Source organism: Pteronotus mesoamericanus, unplaced genomic scaffold (genome assembly GCF_021234165.1).
Source record: "Pteronotus mesoamericanus isolate MK-2021 breed Mesoamerican mustached bat unplaced genomic scaffold, CSHL_Meso_final contig_73, whole genome shotgun sequence".
Classification (NCBI taxonomy): Eukaryota; Metazoa; Chordata; class Mammalia; order Chiroptera; family Mormoopidae; genus Pteronotus; species Pteronotus mesoamericanus.
Genome location: NW_026555245.1, coordinates 15,197,236 through 15,211,967, shown reverse-complemented (window position 1 = coordinate 15,211,967; position 14,732 = coordinate 15,197,236). Strand labels below are relative to the sequence as shown.

The 14,732-nt window shown below is 40.6% G+C and overlaps 1 protein-coding gene and 1 long non-coding RNA gene across 9 annotated transcripts in view; one reads left to right on the top strand and one right to left on the bottom strand.

Annotated features, from left to right (window-relative positions):
• TRPM3 (transient receptor potential cation channel subfamily M member 3) overlaps positions 1–14,732 on the bottom strand; it is a 493,648-nt gene that overhangs the window by 21,237 nt on the left and 457,679 nt on the right. The window lies entirely within an intron of this gene.
• LOC129078268 (uncharacterized) overlaps positions 1–14,732 on the top strand; it is a 94,243-nt gene that overhangs the window by 28,069 nt on the left and 51,442 nt on the right. The window contains exon 6 of one of the 5 annotated variants that reach the window (XR_008529948.1): positions 4,913–5,315. The exons of the other annotated variants lie outside the window; for them this stretch is intronic. This is a non-coding gene — a long non-coding RNA (uncharacterized LOC129078268). Of the gene's footprint in view, positions 1–4,912; positions 5,316–14,732 lie in introns of those variants that run through there. 5 annotated transcript variants of the gene reach the window in all.

Here is a 14,732-nt window from a genome sequence, read left to right as displayed (position 1 = left end):
CCTGGGGAGTCTTGCTGGAATTGGTATAAAACGGGTATCTTTTGACAATGCGATATAATGCTACCAAGTGGAGAGAGAGGGCCTGCCTGGGAGTGACTGTATCATGGGGAAGAGAAACCGATTCCTGATCCAGCCATGCCTAAAACTAGCCCTCATCAGTTATATGAACCACAAAATTCTTTTTTTCCCCCTCAAGTCCATTTTATTTGGGTTTCTATTACTTGCAATTAAGAGTCCTGGCTAATACAATCACCCCTGCCTTCAACTGCTGTCCACAGGCCAGTAATAAAAGACATTGATATTTTGAGCACCCCATTCCCGAGAGGCATTTGGATCTTGGAGTAGCATGAAAAGATTGGAAGGGGCAACTGGGAATGGGAAGTCTGACCTTGGTAAGGTTGAATCACAGTGTCAGGGTTTTAGGAGCCAGTGGCACTGTTGTTCTCCTTCCCTCAAGCATCAGAGAACTTAATGGGTCTATAGTGATCAATGCTCAGTTGTTCAAAGGGAGCCTCTGACTCAGCAACTGACAACACAGATTTCACCTATTATCAAATAAGTAGGGTAAATGCAGTTGGGAAATTGGGTCAAGCACCTGGGCACAGCCAACCTGCTCCTAAAGTGAAGAAAACCTGATTCTAGAAGCTGATCATTGATAGATTAGTTGCAGGGACAGAGGGAGGAAGCTGCATCTACGCAGTTGTGGCCACATTAGAAGGGATCAAATCTTTGGAGATTTATAGTCTCTATGGTTTATCTATGTGGGTCACATTGACACATTGTGTGGCATGAAGTTGGAGGTGCTATTTCTTCTAACTAAGCATTAATAGGTAGTAATGAAATGGGTGATGGGACTCTAAAACAATGATAGGTTGTGCAGTCAAAATTTGGCCATAGTATGTGAATGATAGTAAGAAAACCCTCCCTTTTCTTTACATGTTCCAGAGAGCAGCCCTCCAATAGTTGGACCTTTTTTTTCCCATAAATAAACTTCTATCATAACTAATACAAGTGTCAACAGCATCCCTTACTAAAACATAAATTGCATGGGGTCTGGAGTCTTTGTCTGCTTTGTTCAATAAACAAAACAGCAGTTAGAACACTTCCTGGCACATAGTAGGTGCTGAATAAACATTTGCCAAATGGATACATATTGTAAATTTGACGTGCTTTGTCAGGCATTTCTGTAAGGGTTACACCTGATCATTTCCACTGGGTCAGTGTCTGTTTTTCTACTTACTTTAAGATCGTGAGTGTCACCATGACCTGCCATGGTTCCTGTAAGAGCAGATATTTATTTGTTTGTTTGTTTTTGCCATTGCCAAGTTTTACAGTTAAAGGAACATGCCTTGTCTTTGGCAACAGCTATAGCAACTCTCTCTTCTGCATGCTGCTGTGTAAATCTCCAGGCACACCAACTATAACACCCCCTCGTGTACCTGGGCAGACATTGTCAATCAGTCATGACACACTTTCCTTCTGAGCCAAGTTGTGGCCTTGGATTCCTTTTCAAGACAAAACTACCAAAGGCATAACCAATCAGCTTAAGTTGACACAGAGATGGAAACTTTCTCTCAGTTCCTTTGAAAATGAGAATATGAGGTCAAGGGTAAAAGATCATTTCTGTGCCTGTCTTCAGGATCCTCCTCATGTGCACATGGCCTGGCCAGTACCCAATCTATACCACTTCACAGTTGTCCAGGAACTGGAAAGTTGGGTCAAATTAGACATCTGGCTCTTCTGAAACCCTGACATTTTTGATAAAAGACCACCCTGTGGGACCTCTCCTTCATACATCCTGGGCTCCTGGACACTCCCACTGCTCATTTAAAAGACAGCTTTTAAAATGGGTACTTCCCCAGGAAATTCTGATCCTATTTCTTTATCTGGGATCCTCAAACATGAAGGACAGTAGAAATTTGGGAATAAACATCAAGGGAAAGCATAGCATGTGCCAGCTTCTGTGCTGGGCACTTTACATTGGCCATTGCCTTTAAGCTTTTTAGGAGTTCTATAAAAAACATATTATCTTTGCTTCAGAGCTGAGGAAACACACACCAAGGGATGAAATGACTTACCAAAAGCCACTCGGCTAATAAGGGATAATGCGAGAATCATTCACTCATTCATTCAAAAAATACTGAGGTTTTGCTGTGTGCCAGTGGGAACTGGCACTGGAGATGCAATTATGAATGATACAGAAAGGAATCCTATCCTTTCTCTGACCCCGAAGCTTATATGTACTCTGCCCTATCTCATGTGACCTTTCCAATGCAATAACACATAATAGCGACCACCTATTGTATGCTTAAATGTAAGGCTCTGTGCTTTGAGCTTTACTTCTTTCACCTTATTTTAATCTTTATGATTATTATACCCATTTTACAGATGAAGAACTGAGGTTCAGAAAGCTTTAGCACCTCTATCAGTATCTCAAAGACAGTAAGAACAGAGTCAGGAGGTCCACTCAAACCTGCTCCACCATGAAGTCACTTTCCTCTGTGTTTCTGAACACACAGCCAACAGGGAGTTGTGAGGGACCCCTCAATTGTGAACAAATATAGAAACAGGTTAATAGGCACCTGAATTTTTCTTGTTTCCATCAGCAAGGATAATGGCCTGAACAGGTCAGATGAGGCAACAAATGTATTACACACTAAAATTCAGAATGTGGAGAAAGAAATTTAATTTCTGGAGACAGGTGCAGGCACTCATGTCTCCAAAATTAAGAGATTTGCCCTTTTGATATCATCCTATAAGGGGAGAAGAAACACTGATTTATTTAACGCACATACCACATTGTTCCCCCAAAGCACAAGAAATTAAAAATAAAATAGCAATGTTTGATATAATCAGCATCATTAAAAAAATGATGAAGAAGGGCATTTCTCAAAGATTGTCCCTTCTCCAAAACACAGGCAATGGAATAAAGAGCTTAGTTGAGTATATGACTACATTTATCCTATTTTTTTTTAAAGAAAGGATTTTCAACTAAAAATCCATCTTGAGAAGATAAGGAGCCAAAGAGGATTTTTCTACCTCCTTTTGAAAATCCATCCAGTTTGCCATGGAGAATTGAGAATGCCATTAGCACAGCCCCTATATGTCTGACTTCCAGGGGGAATTAGATGTAGATAGCTGTGCCTTCTTGGCCTTTTTCCTGACATGTTTTTCTTGGCAAGACAGCTGGAGATTCTTCTGTTCATATGGCTACATCTTTCTAAAAGGTTCTTGATCTAATAGACTTAGATAGTAGTAGATCCAGGCAGAAGTTTTCTTTCTATTTATTTTAATAGGCTAGCAGCAATGTCCTCTAGTAATGAAGGACAGGAAGAGCAGAGGTAATTGAAAAGGTAAGCTCCAACTTTGTATAGTCAAAAGCATCATCCGCCAATTCTGCCTCTTACTTCTTTTTGTAATTCATTTCTTTTCCCTACTCATAATCCAACTGCTGATTAAGATGCAAATGAGTAGTGGCAGGGCACTAAGGCAAGCATTGGAAAGGCATAAGAGGAGGCCTCAGTTCCTTCACTTGTGAATATAAGGATTTAGACTATCGATATTCCCTACAGTGTGATGCACACACAATTCGAAGTCCAAGATGATTTCAGGACACAGGAATAGAGCATTAAATAACATTGAATTGAACAGTGAAAAAGTGGTGACCTTTTCAAGCCTCTTTCCATCTTCCTGACTCTACCAGAGAGAATGTGTCAGTTTGAGGATAACATTTCTTGAATGCTTCCTTCACATTTGCTAAATTCCCTTTGCAGTAAAGACTGGGCAGGCTGAAGACTCGGGCATCTGGACAGAATTTCACAACAATGTGGTATTTTCATTCTGTTTATTTTATGATTATCTTCTATTTACATCAAATCATACTGGTTCTTCTATTTATGACCATCATATAAATTTTTAAACATAGATTTAGATTTTTTAAATGGGCCAACTTAATTAAAAATATTAAAGAGTAGAACAGATGTTACAAAACAAAGAATGGTTAATGTGACTAATAATTGGGAAGTGCTGTATTAAATGATCTCTAAGCCTCATCTAGTCCTGATAGTCTATTACTCTATGATTCTATGAAGAGAAGCAAAGACCAGAATAACCCCAGAATGGATTATCTATCCCTTGAGCTAATGGTAGGTCACTTATGGAAGAAGACTTATTCTTGCCATTCCATAAAAAATGTAGCCTGTACTGTATGACATGGAATCCAGCTACCACAGGGTGGAAAGAGGATGACAGAGCCAATCACTCTTCAGGGCTTCTTGGTTGACTTTCCATTTGCACACAGGTTTAGCTTTGAGCTATTTAGAGAGCAATTAAATGGAATAATCCTCATTTTATAACCTGATGAATTACAAAGTAGGATGTCACAAGCCTAGGTAAGTTGTGTCTGAGTTGTGGGGAAAGAAGAGAAAATTCAATTCCCCCCCCCCCCACCCCCGTTATCTTGGTCCTATGTTATTGTTAGTATATCTATCTAGCTTTACCTAGAGACAAGATTTTCATTTATTTGCTGTCATTGGAGAGGTCTTCGTTATTCTGGACTTGGTAGTTCATTATTCAGTATCAGGAATTAGTATCAGAAAGATTCTGTGCAAATATGGTGGGGGAGGATGTGCATTTCTACTAGCCTGTTATACATGTCAGTGAGTTTGTTGCCACAATGTAGCATATTAATTGCATTAATAGCTCCAATTTCTTTTCTCTCCTTGTATCTGAGCTCCTTTGCCATGTGATGTGATAGTTTTCCTCACTAAACAGGTAGGATCAATTTCCTTGCCCCTTAATTCTGAATTTGGTCATGTGAGTTTCTTTGGCCAATGTGATATTAGCAAATGGTGACCCATATAGAACTGTAAAAAGACCCTTGAGTGTTTCTGTTTCCACCCTTCTACTGCAGCCATCACCATGAGGAACATGCCCGAGCTAACCTGCCGGAGGATAAAATATAAGAGCTGCTGCTCCCAGCACTTCTGTTGTCTGAGCTGAGGCTGTTCTGGATCAGCTGACGGCCCGCTGGTTCCCTGGCATGTGATTGAGTGTGATTGAGCCCAGCCAAGTACAAAAGAACCATCCAGCCAACTGCAGGCTCCTGGGCTCAGTACATCTTGGCAGCTTTAACCCACTACCATCTGGGGTATTTTGTCCTACAGTATTATCAATAGGTTATATCAATAAATACATGATATACATTCTCCACTTCCCTTGTCTTGATCACAGCTAGGCAGCCCTAGGTCTTCCAGGGTGACAAAGCACTCTCCTAATTTCTTCACCATATCCCTCAATTCAGGCTGGCTTCAATCATTGCCCAAAGAGCAGGTCCCATCATTACCTTAGGAGGAGTGAGTTCATGATTGATCAATGACTAATCAGACTCTGTCTTTAGAAACTGAACTGAGGTGTGAGACTTTAGGTGACAGCAGATACTTCATTGAAAGATCATATAGAGTCAGATCATATTAAGTCATGCAAAAGAAAAACAAGATGTTTGAGAGGGGTGCGGGAAAGGAAGGTGAGGAAGAAAGTGGAGAGATTGAAAGAGAAAAAAGAACATGAGAGATGATTGATTGATTGAGACGGGAGAGAAGTAGAGAGAAAAACAGGGAGGGATCAGGCCTTCACATTCTGGCTTCCCATTTCCAGTAAGCTCATAGCATGCTTTGTTTCCTGTCTTTTAGTGTCTTAGAGCTTTCCTCTTACACACTTACAGTTACCCTTCCTTTATTTAATCTAGTTTAAGTGGGTTTTGTTTTCTTGTGATGAACATTTTCCTCTAATTAACACCTTAGAGAGAGTCAGCTCTCAAGCTGGTAGTTTCATCAGAGGAGGGAAAGATCCAGATCATTGGAAAGAGTGTGGCAATTAGGGAGGGCCAGTGAGAAGGGGGCCCTGGGAAGTGTTGGAAGGGTGAAAATAAAAAGCGTTTAACTTAGAATTTTACTGAGGGCTCACCTAATTCATTTTGATATTTGCCTAAATAAAATCAAATTAGATATGCTATTTATTTCTTTAAACAAGAACAACAAAAATTCAGAGAAAAAGTCAAATAAATTATTTACCTTCCTAGATTTTCATGCTACTGTCTACCTCCATTGTAATTCTTCACTGTGATGTTTTCATCACAACTCATCATGTTGCAACAATACACCCTCCAGAGCTACAAGGACATCACAAAGTATGGGGAGCTCGATTCCATTCTCACTGCTTGGAGAGTGGAAGGTTTCTCCTTGTGGTCCACACCACCTTAGCTGCCACAGCACACATTGAGAAATATGCTTGTTGTTTCTGTTTAAAATGGGACTGCATGATTTTTTTAGAAATCCATACGTCTGTCCCTTAGGGTATTGGAAGAGGGAAGAGCCAGAGCCTTCTAGAAGAAGGGAAAACCAGCAACCACACATTAGGGCTCTCTGTGCTGAGAAAGATCAGCCCAGTGAACCAGACCATGCATATCTCTGTGTGGACATCCATCAGGGACACCAGGCGGTGCCAGCTCCGCAGAAATGATCCATGGCTCCTGCAAACTACTCTTGGATTATGTCCTCAGGTTATGTGACATCGAGGGAAAGAATCATTGTGGCCCCTAATAATCAGAACACACATATAAGAAAACACATTCTGTGGACATAATCACAAATTCCCTGGTAAACTATAGAAATTGTAACAAATCCATTTGTACTCACAGCTCACTCTCCTTGCCTGTTGTGTTGGCACATTTTCCTCTTGATGCTTCTCATTCCCTTACTGCCCTCTCAATCCCAGACTCTATTCCCTCAGCTTTCTCTTTTTAAGACCATGCTGCCCACTCATCTCTGTTTGCTGTTAAAACTTGAGCTTTCACACTTCAATTGGTGCTCCTCAAAGAGTAAAGAATTCTGATCATGGTCAGTCCAAGTTCAGCTTAAACCTAAATGGCTACAAGTGGGCTCAGGTTCCAGTGCCTGTCACTTGCTGTCATGTTGTGAATATGAGTCCAACCATATGCCTAATATAAACATTTTTATTATTACAATAAAACAATTGGGTGACAGTACACCCTTGTACAGTAGATTAAAAACTTTTTTTTCCCAAAGCAACACTGACATGTATTGGCTAAAACAAGATAAACACTTTCATCTTGAAAGATTTATCTGTTAATAATAAACTCTGATGTCAATTAAGTAGATCTGGTCCATTGTTTTGAGCTCTGTCCGTAACTGGTCCATCTTACTAAGGATTCTTTGAAGTCACTAGACATAAGGCACTAATCTTGGATTGGTAGTTTGAGTCCCATATCTGACATTTTGTCATCTTCTTACTACTAAGGAAGTCACATAGTGTGTCTGAGAGGAGTTTCCTCATCTCTAAGCCTGACATAATAATGATAATAAGGGAGATCAAGATGGCAGAGGAGTGAGTGGAAGTCACGCAGATCTCTCCCAGGACCAACCTGGAATTACAACTAAATTGTGGAGAAATACCCAGAACAAACAACTGAACAATAGCGAGAGAGGAGCATTGTAACCTCGGAGACAGAAGAATCAGCTTTTGCTCAATCTAACTGGTAAGGAGTGCGGTACAGATCTGAGAAGGCGGGCTGGGTGCCCACGGGCAGCAGCATCAGAAGGATATTGAAATGGCCAGTTGGATCCCCCTGAGAAGAGCGAGGTCTAAACCAAAAGTGGGGATCTCTAGCCCACAGCACCAGAGCCCAAAAAGTACACAGAACACAGCCAGCTGTGAAAAGCGGCAGAGTTGCTCTCTGCCAGAGACAGGCGGCTGGAGATGCAAAAAGCCTTCTAAAGGGCCACCCCCAAATTTTCATTTGCAGCCACTTACCCTGGTCTCTGGCAAAGGCAGGGGCAGAGCGAGCTAGAGATGCCTGAGGGGAGACGGGGGAAGGAGGCTTTGGGGAGAGAACTGAGAGAGTAGCTGGCAGGTTCTTGGTGCTGACTCCTCCCCCATATGGCAGCAGCCATCTTGCTCAGGCAGAGACCACTCCCCCTGAGCGGCACCAAAGTCAAAGGACCCAATAGGGCCGCCCCCAGGTGGGATTCCATCCCGCCATGTGCTGTCTAAGCTGCCTGCTGAGTGCAGAGTGGCAGCCACAGACAGTAGGTCTCTAGCTAAAGGGGGTGCACAGAGGTCTGGCGACACTTGAGGAGAGACTGGGGATGGAGACTTTGGGGAGACAACAGAGAGAGTAGGCGGTGGGATCCCGGTGTGGACTCCTCCCCCATACGGCAGCAGCGTGAGAAGACCCAATAACCCCGCCCCCAGGAGGACTCCACCCCACCCTGCGCTGTCTAAGGCACCCTGCTGAGTGCAGAGTGATGAGATTAACAGCTGCCGGAGACAGCCACAAATAGTAGATTACTGGAAGTCTCGAACAGACTGCCTAAGGTCAGACAGGGTCAACATCTGACATCTTCAGAGGCAGATCCAGAGAGTAAAAACAGCAGTCTCCAACCATAGAACTTCTTTTCACAATTTAGGAAATCAAGACAGACCAACTTAAGAAGCAGAAGCAAAAGAGAAGAGTCTCACAAAAAATGGGAAGACAAAGTAAATACCCCCCACTAGAAGGGAAAGGAGGAATCCCTAGAAAGAGAATGAAAGGAAATAGAGGCAAGCAACCTATCAGATATTAAATTCCAAACAATGGTTCTAAGGGAGCTCAATGAGCTCAGTGAGCTCAGAGATTACCAAAAACTCCAGGGAAACTACGAGGAACTTACTGCAAACTATATCAGCATGAAAAAGGACATAGAAACTATCAATAAGAGACAAGAGGAAATAAAGAATATAATTTCTGAATTGAAGAACACAGTAGAAGGAATCAAAAGCAGGCTAGATGAAGCTGAGGACCAAATCAATGAGCTGAAGGACAGGGTAGAAATAAGTTCCCAGAGAGAGCAAGAAAATGAAAAAAGATTCAAAAAGAATGAAGAGGCATTTAGAGAAATGCAGGACAACCTGAAACGTAATAATATCCATGTAATAGGGATACCAGAAAGAGAAGAGGATGAGGAAGGGATAGAGAACCTGTTTGAAAAAGTAATGATGGAAAACTTCCCCAATTGGAGGAGAGAAAAAGTCACACAAGTCCAGGAGGCACAGAGGGTCCCATTCAAGAGGAACCCAATGAGGCCCACTCTAAGACACATCATCATTTAAATGGCAAATATCAAAGACAAACAGAGAATCCTAAAGCAAGCAAGAAAGAGGTAGTAACATATAAGGGAGCCCCTATATAGCTAGCATCTGACTTCTCAACAGAAACACTGTAACCCAGAAGGGAATGGCAAGGAATATCCAAGTCATGAAAAGCAAAGGCCTGCAACCAAGACTGCTCTACCCAGCAAGGCTCTGACTTAAAATGGAAGGTGAAATAAGAAGTTTCCCAGACAAAAGAAGGCTAAAAGAACACACCTCCACCAAACCAGCACTGCAAAATATGTTAAAGGGACTGCTTTAAGATGAAGAACAAGTTTCTATGAATACCCAGTTACTTTCAGAGTTGCCAATACTTGATATTACCAATATTATTAATACTCATTAATTTGATTGTGACAATGTTATTTTAATTGTCCCTTTACTATATGTTGAAACTAAACATGTTTTAGTATATTTCTTGCCTATTTCTATTTTTTTAAAAGCTTTAAATTACTTTTTGGTATTCTTTATCCATTTATTGATTAAAGGTTTGTAGAACTTTCCACGCCCCCCCAAAAAAACCCCTATTAAACATGTTTTAGATGTGTTGCAAATACTTTTCTTTTCTATTCCTTGTCCTTTAACTTTTTTTATATGTATATTACTATATAGTTAAATGTTTAATATAGTCATATTGTCAATATTTACTTTATAGCTTCTGGGTTTAATATTTTACTTCAGGTCATGAAAAATATAAGTTCTATTTTCTTCTAAAACTCCTTAGATTCTACATATTGATTTTTAACTCACCTGAATATTTCTTGTATAATGTGTGAAATAGGGCTCTAGATTTGTTTTATTTCAAGTAATAGTGGTCCATGCACCTTATTTGTTGAATAAGCCTTATTTTACCCATTGACTTGAAATATCAACTTAATCATATATTATATTGTTAGACAGATATATACATTTGTCTCTAGAATGCTCATTATATTTCACTGATCTACTTGATTATTTCTGTGCTGGTGTCATGTTGATTTAATTGCTGAGACCTTATAATGGTTTTATTTTTAAAAATATTTTACAATTAACTTTGACATTTAAAAAAATAAATAAAATCAATCTGCATTTAAGAAAGAAAGAAAGAAAGAGAGAGAGATGGAACTCCTACCTTTTGTGACAACATGGATGGAACTGGAGAATATTATGCTAAGTGAAATAAGCCAGTTGATGAAAGGCAAATACCATATGATCTCACCTATAAGTGGACTCTATTCAACAAAATAAACTAAAGAACAAAATAAACCAGAGGCATGAAGACATGGAGCAGACTGAAAGTGACCAGGAGTGAGGCGGTGGGGGGAAGAGGACAATGGTGGAAAGAAGGGGAAGGGACTAGATAAAGACCATGTATGAATGACCCATGGACACGGACAACAGAGTGGGAATTGCCTGTGGGAGTAGGGGGCAGGGGTGGGATGGGTGGAAGGGGGTAAAGGGGGAAATATGGAGACAACTGTAATAGAATAAACATGATTTATAAATTAAAAAAAGATAAAATGATAATAATAAAAGCAATAGAAATATTAATAATAATGATGATGGTACATGCTAAGCTTCCCTCATCACTCATTCAACAAGTATTTGTGGAGGCCCTGCCACGTGCCAGACACTGTTCTAAATGCTTGGGATGCACCAGTGAACAAAACGTCAAAGATCCCTGAGCTTCCACAGTTAGACCTGCGGAGGGGGGGGGGTGGTGGTGAGGGGCAGTGGTGGTTGTAGGTGGACAGAAAATCAACAATAGCATAATAAATAAGTAAACTAAGTGGTATGTTAGAAGGTGATGACTGCTGTAGGAGAAAAGAAAGGAAGAGCAGGGCAAGAAGGATCAGCAGTGTGTGGGTAGCTGGGAGCCACATTGAGAGGTGAGATGGGAACAGACTCCAGCCTTGAAAGAGGGCTTTGGCCAAGTGGCTCTCCGGGGAAAGGGTGCTCCCAGAAGCAGGCACTGCTAGGGCAAAGGTGCTGGGGGAGAAACATGTCTGCTGTGTTCTGCGAGCCGTTAGATATTTCGTTCCTGTGTCTGAAGTAATGCAGAGGAGAGTAGCTGGACAAGAGGAAAGCATCCTAAGAGGTGGAGGGAGGGAGAGCATCATGTGAGGCCTTTGGAAGGACCTCTTAGGATCCAATCAGATAATAATAATGCATTATTATGTATTGTAATTCTTTATTGGCTTTATTAAAGAAACGGAGTAATTCCCCTTTATCCATTCTAGTTCCTGCCTAATGGTTTCTCATTACTTCTGTGTTTCCGAATGGATTCCCCAATGCCCTTAAATGAAATAGGGACCAACCCGCTGGACCCAGGTTGGAGAATGGAAGGCAGCTGAGTTCTGGTTCTCTGCAGCTTGCAGCAGTCAGACTCGCCTTCGCATCCACCTACCATAAAGAAATGGATGGCTAATGAAAAGAGATGCCTGGCCCACTGAGGCTTTCTCCCAACCCTATCCACATAAAGAGCTATCCTGCCTTTATTGGCCAAACAGCAGCCTGCTGAGCAAATGCTGATTTCTAATTTGATGTGAGAAAAATCAACTTGTATAGGTAGAAGAAACCTTCACAGTGGCAGGCTTAGGAGAGGGAACAATAAGGTTCTAATAGATGACTTCAGAGCACAATCCCAGCTTTTCTCAGGGTGAAACTCCTGAGTGGTTCCTGCGCAGTGCACGCTGTCTGCTGTGTCTGCGTGTCCAAGAACAATCAGCTCAGGTGCAGACAAACCCCTTGTTCCTTAAGTCTCTTAACCTCCCCTGGGGCAGCATTTCCAACCAAAAGCTGTAGCCAGTGCTTAAAGTGAACATTTCCAAACAGTTTTACTCAACAGTTTGCATACCTATCACAGAGTATATTAAGAGTAAGAACAGATTTACATTCTCTTTTCATTTCTTCATGAAGATAGGAGGTTTGTTAATTCTTTTTTAAGTTCAATTGATGGTTTATATAAAAACTGTATTTTTCTCTTAGACTTGAACAAAAAACCACACACACACATGCAGACACCAAAGATGCTGCTGTTTTCACAAATGACCAACTGAGCCAACCATGTTGGTTAGAGTACAGGCGTGGGCAGAAGTAGGTTTCCAGTTGTTGGTATGGAAAATAATACAATAATTAATAAATAATAATACAAAAATAACCTTTGTTTTGTGTACTCAAAACCGTAAACCTACTTTTGCCCATCCCTGTGTTTGAAAATACTTTGTCATTGCAGAAATTATAAACTAGTAAAATGTGAAAACTGACCTACATTTTTTTAAAAAAAATATGGCCATCCCATTTTTAATAAACTTATTCTTCTCACAGCTCCACTCTAAACAATGCTGTGTGGTGGCATGTTCTTTGGCCAAATTGGTCTGAATAGATCTGTGGGAAAATCCAAAGCTAAACCACAGGCAGTATTAAACTGGCTAGTTTCTAGGTCCTATGTAGAAAGGAAACAAGTTGGGCTCTTCCCCACTATATCTCTTGCCTAATTGTTAAACAAAAGCTGTTCTCTGGGCTCTGGTGGACTAACTTGCGGGATGCAGGCCTGGGGAGTTGGTAACTGACTGTTCTGTCTTTCTTTTCCCATACCTTGTATTACTATTTAATCAAAAGAAGATGTTTAATGTGCAAGCTTTGTGCTGCATGCTCATTGTTCTCACACACACACACACACACACACACACACACACATACACACACACACACACCCACCCCCGGAGAGAAGGAAGAGGGAAGAAAGAGGGGAGCTAAAAGAAATTTTGGTGTCAAATCCAGCTTGATTGCTAAGTTAGCAACAGGATACAGAGGAGTATCCTCCTGCTTGCATTTAATGTATGACCTGACTACAGTCACACCCTAATGTAAGATGCAATTCTATTTAAGGTGACGTAAAACCAATGTACAATAGATGGAGAGTGATTATTGTTCCTTGTGGCCATGATAGGACATGCTAAGTTGGACAGACATAAAGTAGATGGTCAAGTTCTTCTCTACAACTTTTCAAAGAACAGAGCTGCTGTGAGTCTGATGTAAGAAGTTTTAAACTCAAGAACAGGAAGCATTTATAATTATATAGCAAACAATTGTGGTTACAATCATTCTAGAGATGGGTGTGTCATTCTATGCCAGATGCTTTCACATATATTAGATAATTTGATTGTCATAATAACAAACACAATTTTTAAGAAAAAGCATTAAAGAGGATGCTTATTAAGACAAAATGGCAGAAATCCTTCAAGATACATTTTAGAATTTCCCACCTATTCATTTGCTTTTTAAAATTTCATTTGGCAAACAATAAAGTACTTGCTATATTCTGGGCATTATTTTGCATTTCTTATAAATTTCATCTCATGGGAAATTGTGAGAAAAAACATAAGGTTGTGTCTTAGCTCAAACTGCTGTAACAAAACACCATAGCCTGGGTGGCTTAAACGGCAGACATTTATTTCTCACAATTTTGGAGGCTGGAAGTCCAAGATCAAGCTGCCAGCTGATTCCATTACCTAGTGAGAGCCCTTTCCCTGGCTTGCAGATGGCTTCATATGACAGAGAGAGAGGAAGAAAGTTCTCTGTTGTCTCTTCTTACAGGGGCACTAATCCCATCATGAGAGTCCCATACTCAGGACCTCATCTAAATCTAATTACCTTCCAAAGACCTCATCACAGTCACATTAGGGGTTAAGCAATCAACACCTGAATTTTGGAGGGACACAACTTAGTCCAAAACAGGTAGGTACTATTGTTATATCCTGATGAGTAAACTGAGGCACAAAGAGAGAAGTAACTTGCCACATGACACATTGCTAGTAAGATGGCTCAGTGCATGGATTCAAACCTATGATTTCATCCTTTGAACTACACACATTGTGCTCTTTCTCATAGTGAGAGAGTTGTTACAGTCAAGATGGTTTGAATGCCCAGACATCTGCATTTAGACTTTCCTTTGTGTTTCATTCTTTTATCTGGCTCAGTGATTCTCATATGGTGATGTCCATTAGTCATGCTCTTTCTATATTACAAAGACTTTTGAGAATATGTTTGACAATAAGAGAGTTTTGACCATAAGTGAGTTTTGGCCGACACGTTTACTTTAAGATCCACATCTATGTGGTTAACACATTCAACATAAATGAAAAATGAATGTTTATCACCACAAATATAATTAAAAAATTGAAAGCCCAGTTTTCATTTTATTTATTATCTAATGGTACCCTTGGAGATGAGTAAACAGATATTCTTTGAAATAGGCATGAAAATTCCAGACCAGGAAGTGTCATTTTTAGTGCCTTGGACAAGGTATATCATGCTACAGGTTTGAACACTTGATTTAAGTCCTCTTCAGTCTGTTTTTAACCCATGGACACAGAGCTCTCTCCTTTTCACTAGAGTGAATAGATAAGCACAAGAATAAGCAATTTGCTAAGGCATAGCTGTTTGCACTCACCATGACTGATGGCTTCATTTTGCAGAGTAGTGTTCGGTTTGCAGTAGGAACTCTACTGAGAAGAGGCTGAGGACTGGCCTAAAATAATGTA